The sequence below is a fragment of the Mastigoproctus giganteus genome, chromosome 10 (assembly GCF_048544385.1).
Source record: "Mastigoproctus giganteus isolate SK-2022 chromosome 10, ASM4854438v1, whole genome shotgun sequence".
Taxonomy (NCBI): Eukaryota; Metazoa; Arthropoda; class Arachnida; order Uropygi; family Thelyphonidae; genus Mastigoproctus; species Mastigoproctus giganteus.
The window spans coordinates 168,180,734-168,193,720 of NC_143584.1; the positions used below are offsets into that span (position 1 = coordinate 168,180,734).

General features: G+C 35.5%; 1 protein-coding gene across 4 annotated transcripts in view; it reads right to left on the reverse strand.

The window, feature by feature from the left end:
• The window catches only part of LOC150079461 (transformer-2 protein homolog beta-like), a 168,595-nt gene that overhangs the window by 27,143 nt on the left and 128,465 nt on the right, over positions 1-12,987 (reverse strand). The window contains exon 9 of one of the 4 annotated variants that reach the window (XR_016547589.1): positions 5,286-5,442. The exons of 2 other annotated variants lie outside the window; for them this stretch is intronic. The gene's annotated coding sequence lies outside the window, so the exon portion shown is untranslated. Of the gene's footprint in view, positions 1-5,285; positions 5,443-12,987 lie in introns of those variants that run through there. One more of the 4 variants, XR_016547590.1, reaches the window with a different exon arrangement.

Sequence of the window (12,987 nt, forward strand, 5' to 3'; positions counted from 1 at the left end):
TCAGATAAAATGGCAATCATGTTCAAAACAGATGTAACAGTATGTTTGCATTGTGCTATACATTTCAATATTAAAAGTGTTAGTTCTAATAACCCAATATCAGGCAGTGAAAAATATCACAACCTGAGATCAAGCCTACTCTATAAGGACTTCCCTCGTTTCTTAAGACAAACACAAGCTTTTATAAAAATCCAAAATTCAATAGCAAAATTATCACCTTGGGATGAGAACATCTTTTATTCAGTAGAGTTGAAAAAAAAAAAAAAAAAAAAAAAAATGAAATGATATCAATGGATTAATGTCCTGGCACTGATATGTATACAAGTCATTTTTGCCTGACAGATACATTTCAAGACACAAAGCTGCACTGAACAGAACTTTAATTTCTCAGCAAATCAACAGATATATACCAAGTTTTTTTTTAGTTAAGTATATTAAATGATATGTTAGTTTTTTGTATACTTAATTTTGATTAAACAGGACTGGTTCAATATTTAGTATTTATTACACTTCACAAGCTTTTAGTCATAGTTTTAGCACACCTAACAAGTATAAAATGTTTCATACTGTTTAGGTGGAACAGCACATTTTAAAAAGGCATATGATTCTTGCAGCCCTACAATACCATACATTTAAAAATAAAAGTCCAACAGACAGACCACTTACGTTGTTTATGTATGTACACAGTTGGTAAAGCTAAAAAGCAGTCACCTGAAAGACTGTTTGGGACAGGGGGTTGATTTGCGCAAAATAGATGGCAGTTCAAACACTAGAAGAAATGGTTCAAATGGGTCAATGATGTGTAGAGTGGGAATTATTATGGGTGCAAATTTGAGTGCAATCAAAAATAAAATGGCACAATGCATGAGAGTTGGGTAACAGACTACAGTAAACCCCCGCTATTCGCGGTATCTGTATTCGCGATCGCCGATTTAATATAAAATGATACCTAAAAAAAATGTGAATTTTAAAGCGCCATGAATATTTTCCGCCATAAAAAAACATGAGCGTGGCTAAAATTATCTTTGCCGGTCAAAACAGCGCTCAGTGGGTGGGGGGAGATAGTTGACAAAATCGCGAGCGTGGATGTTTCTCGTTAATCCGTGTTCGGTATGTGTTATACGCTTGCCATGCAAGGTTTCGTTGTTTGCTTTTAATTTATATGCTTATAAATTGATCTTATCATTTTTTTTTATCTTTGCGTTTATTTTTTTCCCTTGATGCGCAATATTTTTTCAGTAAAAGGTAAACTGCAGCCATTATCAATTTATAAATTGATATGCTTACAAAAATGACAAATCTACCATTTTGCAGTGTAAAACAAACCTTTTCGAGTTTTTTAACGGAAGGAAATGACTTTATTGTGGACAAGTTCTTTCTAACCCCTACAAAAATATGGCTACGAATAACAAGAAAAATGTGAAAATAGCAAAGAAGGTGATGACATTAGCGAATAAAATTGAGTTATTAGATAAAATTTCTAATGGTGAAAGTGTCTCTCTTCAGTGGCAAAACATTATAAAATCAATGAGTCAACGGTACGATCAATCCAAAAATCGGAAGAAAAAATCCGCCGTAGTGTCCGTGAAAACGCGCTAATTGCTTCAAAAATTTGCTCTGTAACTCGTGATGTTAAATTAGAAAAAAAAATGGAAAAAGCTTGAAATCTGTGGATAGAAGACTGAACTCAAAATAAAATTCTGTTAAGTTCACTCATCATTCGTGAAAAGGCAAAACTCCTTTATCAACACTTTAGCGAAACTGGTGATAGCAATGGCAGGATAAGTTTTTTTGCTAGCAAAGGCGCTGGTTTGAAATTTCTAATAAATATTACATTTAATATTAAATTGTTTCTTATTTTCATTTCGATGCCATATGCTTGCATTTCACTATGTACTGTCTATGTACATAGTCATATTATGAAGGTACATATAATACATATAGACAAAATTTTAGACTAGTTTTTCTTATATATTTCATACTTTGGAACGGAACCCCTTTATTACTATGGGAGCAATAACTCAGTATTAGCGTTTTCGGTATTCGCGACATTTCTCAGGAACGTAACCCCCGCGAATAGCGGGGGTTTACTGTACTGTCTGACAGGTAACATTTAGGTTCACAAGTAAATCCTGGAGTAGCATGCCATTTGGTTAGCATCAAACCCAAGGTAAATGATACAAAATTGAAAAGTAAAACAAGAGATCACTAGTGTGTGGCACAGACTCATGTTCAAGTCCAGTTCATGATTCAAAAGTTTGAAACAACACAAAATAATGAACTGAAGAAAAAGGACCTCTGAATCACAAAATTTTAGCAAATGTCATCCTAAAGAGACCAAGCAAGCTCATAATTCTGGACATATTATCATGTCCAGACATGTACATCTGTTCAGGTTACTTTCTTCTGGCTTGAATCAAGTGATTTCTGTTTCCCTCAAATGTTTTGCTAACATCTCAAAATCTGAACACGATCCTCACATGTACTGAGGTCATTACTCCTAGACGTGTTGAAAAATGTTACATGCGAATTTATTTTTCAAACAGCTTCAAAATCTTCCAGTGGCATTTTGGAAACTCATTACTATAAAGGCTAAACCAGGTGGTTTAGTCTTAGTCATAGGCATTTCTATTGCCAAGGTTGTGGAAAGTCTAAAACAGGAGATAATGGTTGCATTTGAATGCAGGGTAAATGTAGCACATACAACAGGCTATTCTAAGTCATCCTTGGAATTTTAATAAATCCTCACTGCAAGGAGAGAAAAAAAAAGTGGATTCAGATCTTGTTCTACTGCAGCTTTGAAAATGCTTCTGACAGCCAAGTCAGAAACAAAACCTTGACTCTGTTTCTGAAGAGAGCAAAGTCTGAGCAATTGCAATCACAGTTGATGTCTAATAAAATATCCAGACAGCAATACAGACACAGGAAAGTGCCAGGTAAGCTAAAGTTTAAAAGCATATAGAACTACTGGTAAACAATCCTATGGCTGCATTTTAATATAAAATGTATATTTGCCAGTGAAATTCAATTTGCAGTGTGGATTTTAAAATCTGCTTTTCCCTCCAGAAAAATCTTTTTTTTTTTTTTTTTGAGAAGCATTCCTGCCTTTTAACCCTCCTGCTTATAAATGCTGAAATCCAGTTTGTTTGTTTTTTTTCAAAATCAAAAGTTAGCAGCTAAGCAAACATTTTTTAATCTTATTCACACTTTCACCAGTAGTGAACTTCAGTATGGAAGAAAAACACCACCCCAGGATCTGCAATTAAGCAGAAAGAAACCTCTAATGTTCCCCACAACCCTGTTCTAAATGTAATAGATATGAATCACTGCCCAATCATGTATATTTTACGCTGATTACGAAAGCTTTATATCAGTTTAAAGCAGTCACCTTTTATATATGACCAGTCAAATTTGCAGTTAAGCTCACTTCACCAACACAGATGGCACCTCCGTAGCCAGGAGCAGCAGTGCATAGCACACACACACACACACACACTTCTTGATTATACAGGGGTTCTGCAGCCCGTGACCACCAAATACAGAGGATGCGGAAAGGTAAGGGAATGACTACTGCATGTCCCCAGAGCAATATAGCCTTAGTTGCTAATGCTCCTAAAAACCAAATAACAACCACCAGCACAGATTTAAGATGCTATATAAAACCTTTTCATTCTTTCATGTAACTGTTTTGTTTTCTTCTTCTATCAATTCATTCATTATCATGGCACATACTATACCAACATCAAAAATTGCATATTTTAAACCTTGTCACGATTCTTTAATAAATGACAATTCTGAATAAATCTTGCATAATAAAAATAATTCTTATGCAAATAGGACACTACGGCTTTGGTCACTGAACTAATTTATTGTCTCCATCCAAGTCAAAGGATCTGTTGTGGTATGGGATGAAGAGAAGACAAACCCAATCAAATGGGGGGGGGGGGGGGTTAGGACCACAATACATTCAGTTTAATAGGCATGTGATTTGATTGTAAAGCCCTACTCCCAGAATAAGCAATACAGCAGCGGTAATTCAGAATTCCAAGTTTTCACCCCAGAAAAGAGGTCCAATAACACCATGTGGTGTTGGAAAATGGCCACAAAGTTTGAGGAAATTCAGGATGAAAAAAAAAAAAAAAATGAGGGATGCAAACCACTCAAAACCGAGGAGAGGTTGATTGGGGGGGGGGGGGTAAACTCAACCTATATTAACTTTTTGGCATGAATGAAGGTTGGCAGAGTGGCCATGAGAATCTTCTGGAGAGACCAGACCCTATCTATTTAATGGTGCTCAACTGCAGGATTCAAGGCCAAAGAGTTCCTCTGTGTAATCCCCTTACATGCAAAGAACAATGTATGATGCAGTTCCATGGTTGTCTTCATTACTAATCCATCCTTTATGGAAAAAAGAAAAAAAAAAAAAAAAAAAACTTACTGTGTCACTCCACAAGCGCAAAAGAAGCAATGACTGGAAACAACAGTTTCTATGCAAGGCTTGTGCACATTTACATCCACATATTGGGAGATCGGCACAGCATTTTACCATTGAAGGTAACATCAGCCACTCATTTCCAATGGTTTGGTCACCTTTTTCAACTTTTGGCTCTGGGACTAATGAAGGCCAATGGTTAATATGGCAACATTCCTGACTAGGCAGCCCTGAAGGATGGCATCATAGTATGAAAGAAACATCACCCCCTAATATGCCACACCGCACATTAGGGGTGCAAATCTGCAGCTAACCATACCACTACAAGGATAGAGGTACTGAAAGACCACAATAGCCACCACAGAGGCACACATCCAATTCTGATTTACAAATCCAGTATCATCACTCAGAACAGGAGGTACCTTACTGTTAATGTATTGCCAATGTGCTTCAAGAGTTAATGCCAAGCGTTGTTGATAATGATGCTGCACAAAAACTTGAAGCAATACAGTGACGTTACTGTACCAAAACTAAAGCATTCCGATTTGCAACACATACAGATTAATAAACACATTGATTTCTCACAGCAAAACTTCGTCCCCTAGGTGATTTTTGGAATTTTGATTTATGTAATCCTCTGATAAATCCTCTCATTAACATACTGCCAAGTATGGTTGCATTTCCTTGTACTCCAGGTACCTCTAAAGGGGAATATTTTAATTGTGGCCACCCAGAACAACAGCATTTTTAAGTTTAACCATTTTTTGTCAGTATGTTTTAAGTTTCCATGTGGTAATACTAGATTTGCAGTTTCTTAATCTTAACATAGAAATTCATTCCCTTTTCCACTTACCAATCAATTTAAGAACTGTAAATGATACCAAAGCTCATTTGTATACATGTATAGCCATTTGTATTAACAATTTTTCTTTCCATCCCTTTCATCCTTCAACCAATGCAGGAAGACGAATATAAGCAGTATAACCATCTTCTTTCATAAAAGATTTGCACTAAGAAAAAATAAAATTAGCCAGCCACTAATGATATGGATTAGAAGTGTTAATTTAATAAAAATAAAGTTCACATGTTTTTTTGAACAAACTCCCTCTACCAAAATGTTTTTGCACATGTTTGTGTTGGGGGGAGGGGGGAGAAATTCCAAGTCGAGTTCTCACACAAACTGATTTAACCATGCCTTCTGTCCATCAGTAAACCTATTCAAACTAGTTCAGTTCAATGTGTTCAGATTTTAAAACTGGGTAAAAGGGGGTACTAGTAGTCTAATAACTCTTTCAACTATATTTACCAATGCAGTTAAACTAGATAGCTATAATCATATTTCAGTACAAAATAAACAACTCTGCACATTTTTAAAAACGCAATAATTAACAGAATTTAACAATATAGAGAAAAACCTCATTAATCACACATTGAAACCCAAAGTTTTGAATGTGTGATTATTTACACAACTTTACAAAAAATGCAATAACTAAGAATTACCTCTTGTTCCATACTTAGTACTTCAGTTATCATAAATAATATACATGAATTGGAAACTTTAGTGTAGTTTCCCAAAGCAGCATATTTCCTAATGTTAATCATTCATTTGTACAGTCCATTCATAATCAATTTGTTTACCACTAATAGAATGATTGCCACTGCTATTCAATCTGTATGTTATATAAACTTTCTCCCTTTAAGATTCAGAATTTAACAATTTCACTGTGTACACAATTTTTCATAACAGTCATCAAAATCACAGCCCATCCCTCATCTTGTGTCGTTATCACTACTAATCACAAGTGACTTACTCTAACTCATCCATGAAAGAGAGCAACATCCATAACAGACACCACAAGAAAAGTGGCTAGATACCAAGAATGCATGTGCACAATTCAGCAAGAGGAAAACCATAAGCATGACCTATGCAACTGAGTATGACAGTGGTTCATGGACACTACCACACAGTGGGGCATTCATGTCGTACAGCACACTTAGAATGGTCTAAAAATCAGAAACCAACCACAGAATTGCTTCTGGCTGGACTCAAGCAGCATCCAGCAAATAGCAGTCCTATGACTAGGTACAGCCAATTGATGTGAGAGGCCAAAAAGAATATGGTGGTGTGCAAAGTAGCATATGCAGAATGTGTTGAATTCTATTCATGGATGGATTATAGTAATAGACAACCTCACCTGGCTCCACACCTATTAGCCAAAAAAGGAGCTACAGGTATAGCTGGCACATGAATGCAAACACCTAAAGGTGTAAAAACATAGCCTGGCCTGACTAATCCCAGCTCCAGTTGTACCATGCTGCAGATTACATTCTCTGATAGCAGCTAATTACCATCTGAATGACAGCCTATTTGAACATTGTCAACCAGGCACCTCCATCCATGCTCACAGTTTATCCAGCTGGTTCCTTCAAAGCAGGATAATATGTCAAAATTCATGGCAATATTGTACAGAAATTGTTTCCAGGAACAAGCAACTTTACCATGCCTCACTGACCTGCTCAGTAATCAGATCCCCTGTGGAACAATGTCAGTACCACAATGATTCAAGGCTGTTCTGAAGGCAATGTTATTAACTATTAGATCAGTGTAGCCAACAAACTGCCAATTCTGTACAGTCTGAATAACAGTAGCCCCCAGTCACGATGAAGACATTTTAATGAGTTGATAATCAACAAATCTGGAAGTATTGGCATGGCATGGAACCCTCAATTAAGATAGTGATTGATACTGAGAATAGTCCATCTAAAGTGAGTTATAAGCTATATACCATTGCTGTTATAAGCTATAGAACAGCAATGGTGCTTTGGCATGGAACTCCATGAGAATGTTGCATAATCTTTCTAAGCCCTGTATGATCTATCTAGCTTAAACTGCAGAGGCTGTACAGGATGTTTCTTAATTTTAATGCCACCTTTTTCTAGTATAGAACTCTATTTCTTGAAACTATTCAAACAATTGATAATTCCAACCAATGTGTTTGCATCTTAATAACAGATTTAAAGTCCCAATACCGTGCCATACACTATTTCATTGCAGCAAAGCCATTTTGAGTTTGGGATTTTTCAGCCGTACCATCTAGCAGTTATTATTTAATTTTTTTTTTTTTTTGGTTGTTTTTCCAAATAAAACGAATCATCTTTCTTTATCTGGTGTATTTTTCTTTTCACAACAGTTTGTAATATGGTAAATAATATATGCTCATCCTGTATTTAAAGCCCAAACAGACAATACTGTGTATGAACAATAAAAAAAAAAAAAAAGAAATGAAACTTTAAGATAGTAATGTCTATGTGAATTTTTCCACTCCTTCAACAGCTTTGACTTAAAAAAAAAAAATTCACTATAAAGTACACAAACAGCCTGCTTATGTAATTTTTTGGACTCCATAAAAGAAAAAAAAAAAAAAAAACAAAATTAAACACAATAAATGACTGCCTAATTTCAAAAAGCTTTTTAGCCTTGGATTTTTCAGTTTTGAACAATGTAAAAAACACCAACTCAAATAATACTGTATATAACATATACAGCTGTGGAGCTGTATATGTTGATCCTCTGTTGTATCCGCATCCCTTGTGTTAAAACAGATGGCAATGTGAAGCCATTAATATAAAAGAACTATACGGTGAACACAGTACACAGTGTAAAACTCAGCATTCTTTTTCATCATTCATACTAGGATTAAACCATTCAGATCAACATGTTCCTTTACAAAATATGAAAATTACAACGCAAGGTACTTACACCATTACTCGAACCAAAAAAAAAAAAATAGAACAAAGTCCAACATATCAGTTGACATTGAGAACATCTTTAATTTTGCCATAACAGCCTTTCTACATATATTAGTTGCTTTACAAAAATCATATGCCCCAAAATCTTCCTTCAATTCAATAAAGATCCAAATGTAAGATACCAAACTGGGCTTAAAGAAGGAGCTGGTATTCATCTGATGTTTATTACTGAAAAACAAAACATACATGCGGGCATGTATTATCATGTAGAACGTCTTCATTTTCGGTGGAAATATTCAACATAATGCACAAAAAGCCGCTGGTAGGGGCCATGGTAAATGTGGCAAAGTGGTCAAAAATGATTACTGCCAGATCTCCTTTCCAGTAGTTTATTTTCTGAGGCTGGAGAATTGGAAGTTTTTCAGTTGCTGTTTGTCATTTGGCAGTAGGATCCGAATGAAACAATTTCACAAAAATAACGGTGAAGAAATGCATTGAGGTTCTTCAAAATGGTCTTAATATATTATTGGTACAGTGATCACTTTCCTCATTTCATTCCTGCTTTAGTCAGTGCTGGCTAATTAATACTGAATCAGCAAATTCACAATATCACAATAATCTTCAAAACAGCACCAGCAGTGTTCTAATGTGCTTTCCTTACCATAAGCAATTTGCATCAGATGGAATGCTTCTGTAGTAGTTTTCCTCAAACACTAAACCTATTTGGCTCTGCAACTGTGATTCCATTTGCACCCACATACCCATCAGTTGTTCACTGACATTTACTCAACTGATCTTAACAGCAACAGTGAAAAACAAGATGGCCAACTGCTGCTAGCAAATTCTTTTTGATATAGGTCCATATCTCTATTCATAGTTTTATTACTAGCACAGCTCTCTCAATGTAAACCAGCCACTGAATTTTCCCACTGACTATCATTCCAGTTTTGGAAGGCTTACTTCTGATATTTGGTTTTATGATTATCCTTAACTTTGACAAATTATTTTTGTCAACTGTATTTTTTCTTTTCAATATTTCTTTTGTAATAATTTTGAAGCTTTTCCGCCACCTTTTTTGCTTTTTTTATAGTAAAGGAACAATGTAAAGCATCTAATTTATTGAGATTTGTTACTTTTATCATTATCTAAATATCTAGATAGTGATATGTAACACAAAGTTGGCCGTTGTCACAATAGAGCAAGAGGCAGCAAAAATTTCTAGAGCAATGGGATAAGTAAACTTGAATATTTTCATCTGTGTAATTCTGCAGGTGCATAATTCACACTGCAGTGCTTCATAAATTTTCAGCTACACACACAAACTCCAAAAGCAGCCATAGTATTCTTACTGTGCTAGTGTACCAGTTTCCATGGTGGTGGTTATTGTAACAGTCAGGTATAGTTTGGCAGTATCAACTTAAATTTAAGAGAAATCATGCCTTGGACTACAGCAGCAAATCAAAATGCCCCAGAGGATGCCTTGGCTTGACAGAAATTGCTAGACAGTATTCCTACAAATTAAAGGGTGACAAATTCCTCCCATCCAATTGTCGTCCCACTGCAATTACTTCTACTCTTTCTAAAGTAATGGAGAAATCAATTAACTGCCAACTCTTAAGCTACCTAGAAACCCTCTGTCGGATCAACGATCGCCAGTATGGATTCAGTCAGTGTTGATCAACTGGTGATATTCTGGCTTATGTTACCTATTTATCGACAAATTCAATGGACAAGTTTGGTGAAACACAAGCAGTACCTCTTGACCTCTCAAAGGCTTTCGATCGTGTTTGGCATAAAGGTCTTCTAAACAAGCTTCCATCTTATGGTTTTCCAACTGTTTTTTGTAATTGGTTATCCAGTTTTCTCTCTGATTGCTCACTGAGGGTGATGGTAGATAACTCTCTGACTTCTCCACTAATGCCGGTGTCCCCCAAGATTCAGTTCTTTCCCCCCACTCTTTTTCTCTTGTATATTAATGACCTTCTTCCATTGACTGGAAATCCTATCCATAGTTTTGCCAATGATAGCACATTGCATTCCACTTTCCATTTTGAGAAAGTCTGCCCTGCTCAATCAGCTTCAACTTCTCGAATATCCGCTACGAATTCCTTAAATGCCAATCTCCAAGTACTTCTCCAGTGGGGCAAACTTAGTTGATTTCAATCCTTCTAAAACTCAGTATTGTCTTATATCTTGCAAAAAGGATTCTTCTGCTCATCTTTGGCGACACTCCGATTTCTAGGCAAAATGATATATTTCTTTTGGGGATTACCCTAACTTCTCATCTCTCTCTCTCTTGGGACAAGCACATTACAAATATTGCTTCCTCTGCATCTAAAAAACTTGGTTTTCTCTTTCGCTCTTGGTGTTACCTTTCTTCCAAAACAGCTGTTCACTCTATACAAATCGCAAATCTGCCCTACCATGGAATATTGTTCCCACATCTGGGGCAGTGACCCCAAATCTCTCTCAGGCTTCTAGATTCCATTCAGAAGATTGCAGTTAGATTAATTAATGACCTATCTCTAACAGAGTTTCTCCATTCTCTGTCTCATAGACATACAGTTTCTGCTGCATGCCTTTTCTAGATACTTCCATGGGCACTGTTCTTCTGAATTGGCTTCTATAATTCCAGCTCTTTCTTTCAAAACAGTCCGAACACGTGCCACCACCAGCCGACATTCATTCACTGTCCAACTTCAAACTCACAGAACCAACTTTTCATCTTCCTCGTTTATTCATTCAACTGCCGTTTTCTGGAACAACCTTCCTTCATACGTATTTCCTGAAGATTACAGTCTACAGAAGTTCAAGTCCAATGTCAACACATATCTTCTTTTGTCTTCTCAACCTAAGCACGGTACTAAGTACTATAGGTTCTAATACCTCTTGTGTTTAGGGTTTTCATAAAAAATTAGCATACACTGTATAGTTTTTGTATGCAGACATGACTATACATGAACATAATGCAACAGGAGATATCATTGTGTTTGTGCACACATGTAGAGAATGAGGAAATCAAACAGAAATTTATTATTTTATTGTAAGAATTTGAATGCTTAGAGAAAAAAAGGCTAATTTTCCTGAAATGAGTTAAATCAAGGAACTCAATTACTCAACTGGCAACTTTAATGTTAGACTGCAGGGGTGGGCAAAAGGCGGCTTGCGGGACTTTGAAGCAGCATACAAAAAAATCCCATAGCCCTGTCTAATTAAAGAGATTTGAAGGTTGGAAATGTAAGAGGTTTGAAAAGTACTAGGAACTATAAAATAAAGACAGAGTTTGTCTTTACTCCTAGAATTCTACTCACTCTTCAGACAGTACTATACTGAGAACTTCTTGCTTGCCTTTTTCTTTCATTTCAAGGTATACTTCATAGAAATTTGTGAGTCATAACGATGTCCCTTAGCAAAGGTTTCCAAAACCATCAGTCAGTTGTTTGTGCTCAATGAAGAAACATCTAAGACCCGCTGCTGAACTTCAATTTTTCAAAGTTGCAGGATAAAGCCATAAAGGTAAGTTAACTCTTTTTATTTAGATCTGATGAACAGAGTTGAAAGTTTAGTCAAATAAACCAATTCATGAGAAGGAAATAAAATTGCGATTTAACTCCTTAACCTTCTTCTTTTCTTCAAAACATTGGTTTGAAAAGAGGACTAATCTGTTAATTAAACTGAGAATGTTAAAAGTTCGGAAATAAGATTAAAGTTTATATGCAGAATTTTTGTTTCGAGAAATTTTAGAGTTACTTGTTATACATTAATTGATTTTACCAGGAAGATAGTTATAAAATTTTCTTCTACTTTTACAAAAGCAGAAATAATGATTAATTGTCTGGTACTTATAAATATTATAGTTTCTGTTGTTTGAAAGTATCTATATATAGGCTTTTTTTTATTTTTTTAGATTACCCAAGATGGATGGAATGAAGAAAAGGAAAGTTGATTCTGAATGCAGAAAATTCCAAGAAGACTGGAGTTTAAAATATATTTTTACTCACGTTAACAGCAAAGCACTTTATTTGGTGTGCACAAAAACAGTGGCAGTGTTAAAGGAATATAATTTAAAAAGACACAATTTACAACAAAAGATGGCAAGACCTTTGTTATTTTTTCAGAAAAGAAAATGGAAAATAAGGCTGCCAAACTATTAAACATTATCAACAAACAGCAGAAAATTTTTTTAAAACCAATACAGCTAAATAATTATGCTATATAATAATGGTGCATTATTTTACGTATGCAAACACACTTAAATGAAAAAATAAGATGTTAGGGAAGTTTTTACATACGGGCCTGTGGACAGGTGACTGGATAGTGAGAAAAAAAATAATTTCCCACCAGTGTTAGAGCTTACCCTCATGCATCTGGCTACACAGCACGATACACCAACCCTATAAGGAGGTAGTACTGTTGAAGACTATTGCTGGGAAAAACTTTATGACATTTGCTTACCCAGGATTTTTCAATGTCGATAGATTTTTTGTTTGGATTTTCTGTTAGCTATTATACTTTAACTGCTTCAATAAAGATATTGCAGTACCCTTCAAAAATGCAAAGTAAAGGTTTTGTTCACAGCAATGCCCTGCTATCCAGACTTGGCAGTCAACAGCACTCCACAGCTCTAACAGAAAGAGATCTGAACTCAGTTTTTGTTTTTCTTACCTGCAGAGTATTCTCTCAAACTCAAGTATTGTCGTAAGGAATTGTTAAAATGCAAATGACTTGGATAATTTGTTGTATTTCTTCCTTTTGCACCTATCACTTCTGCAACAGGGACAACTGTACACCAATTCTTATTTTTT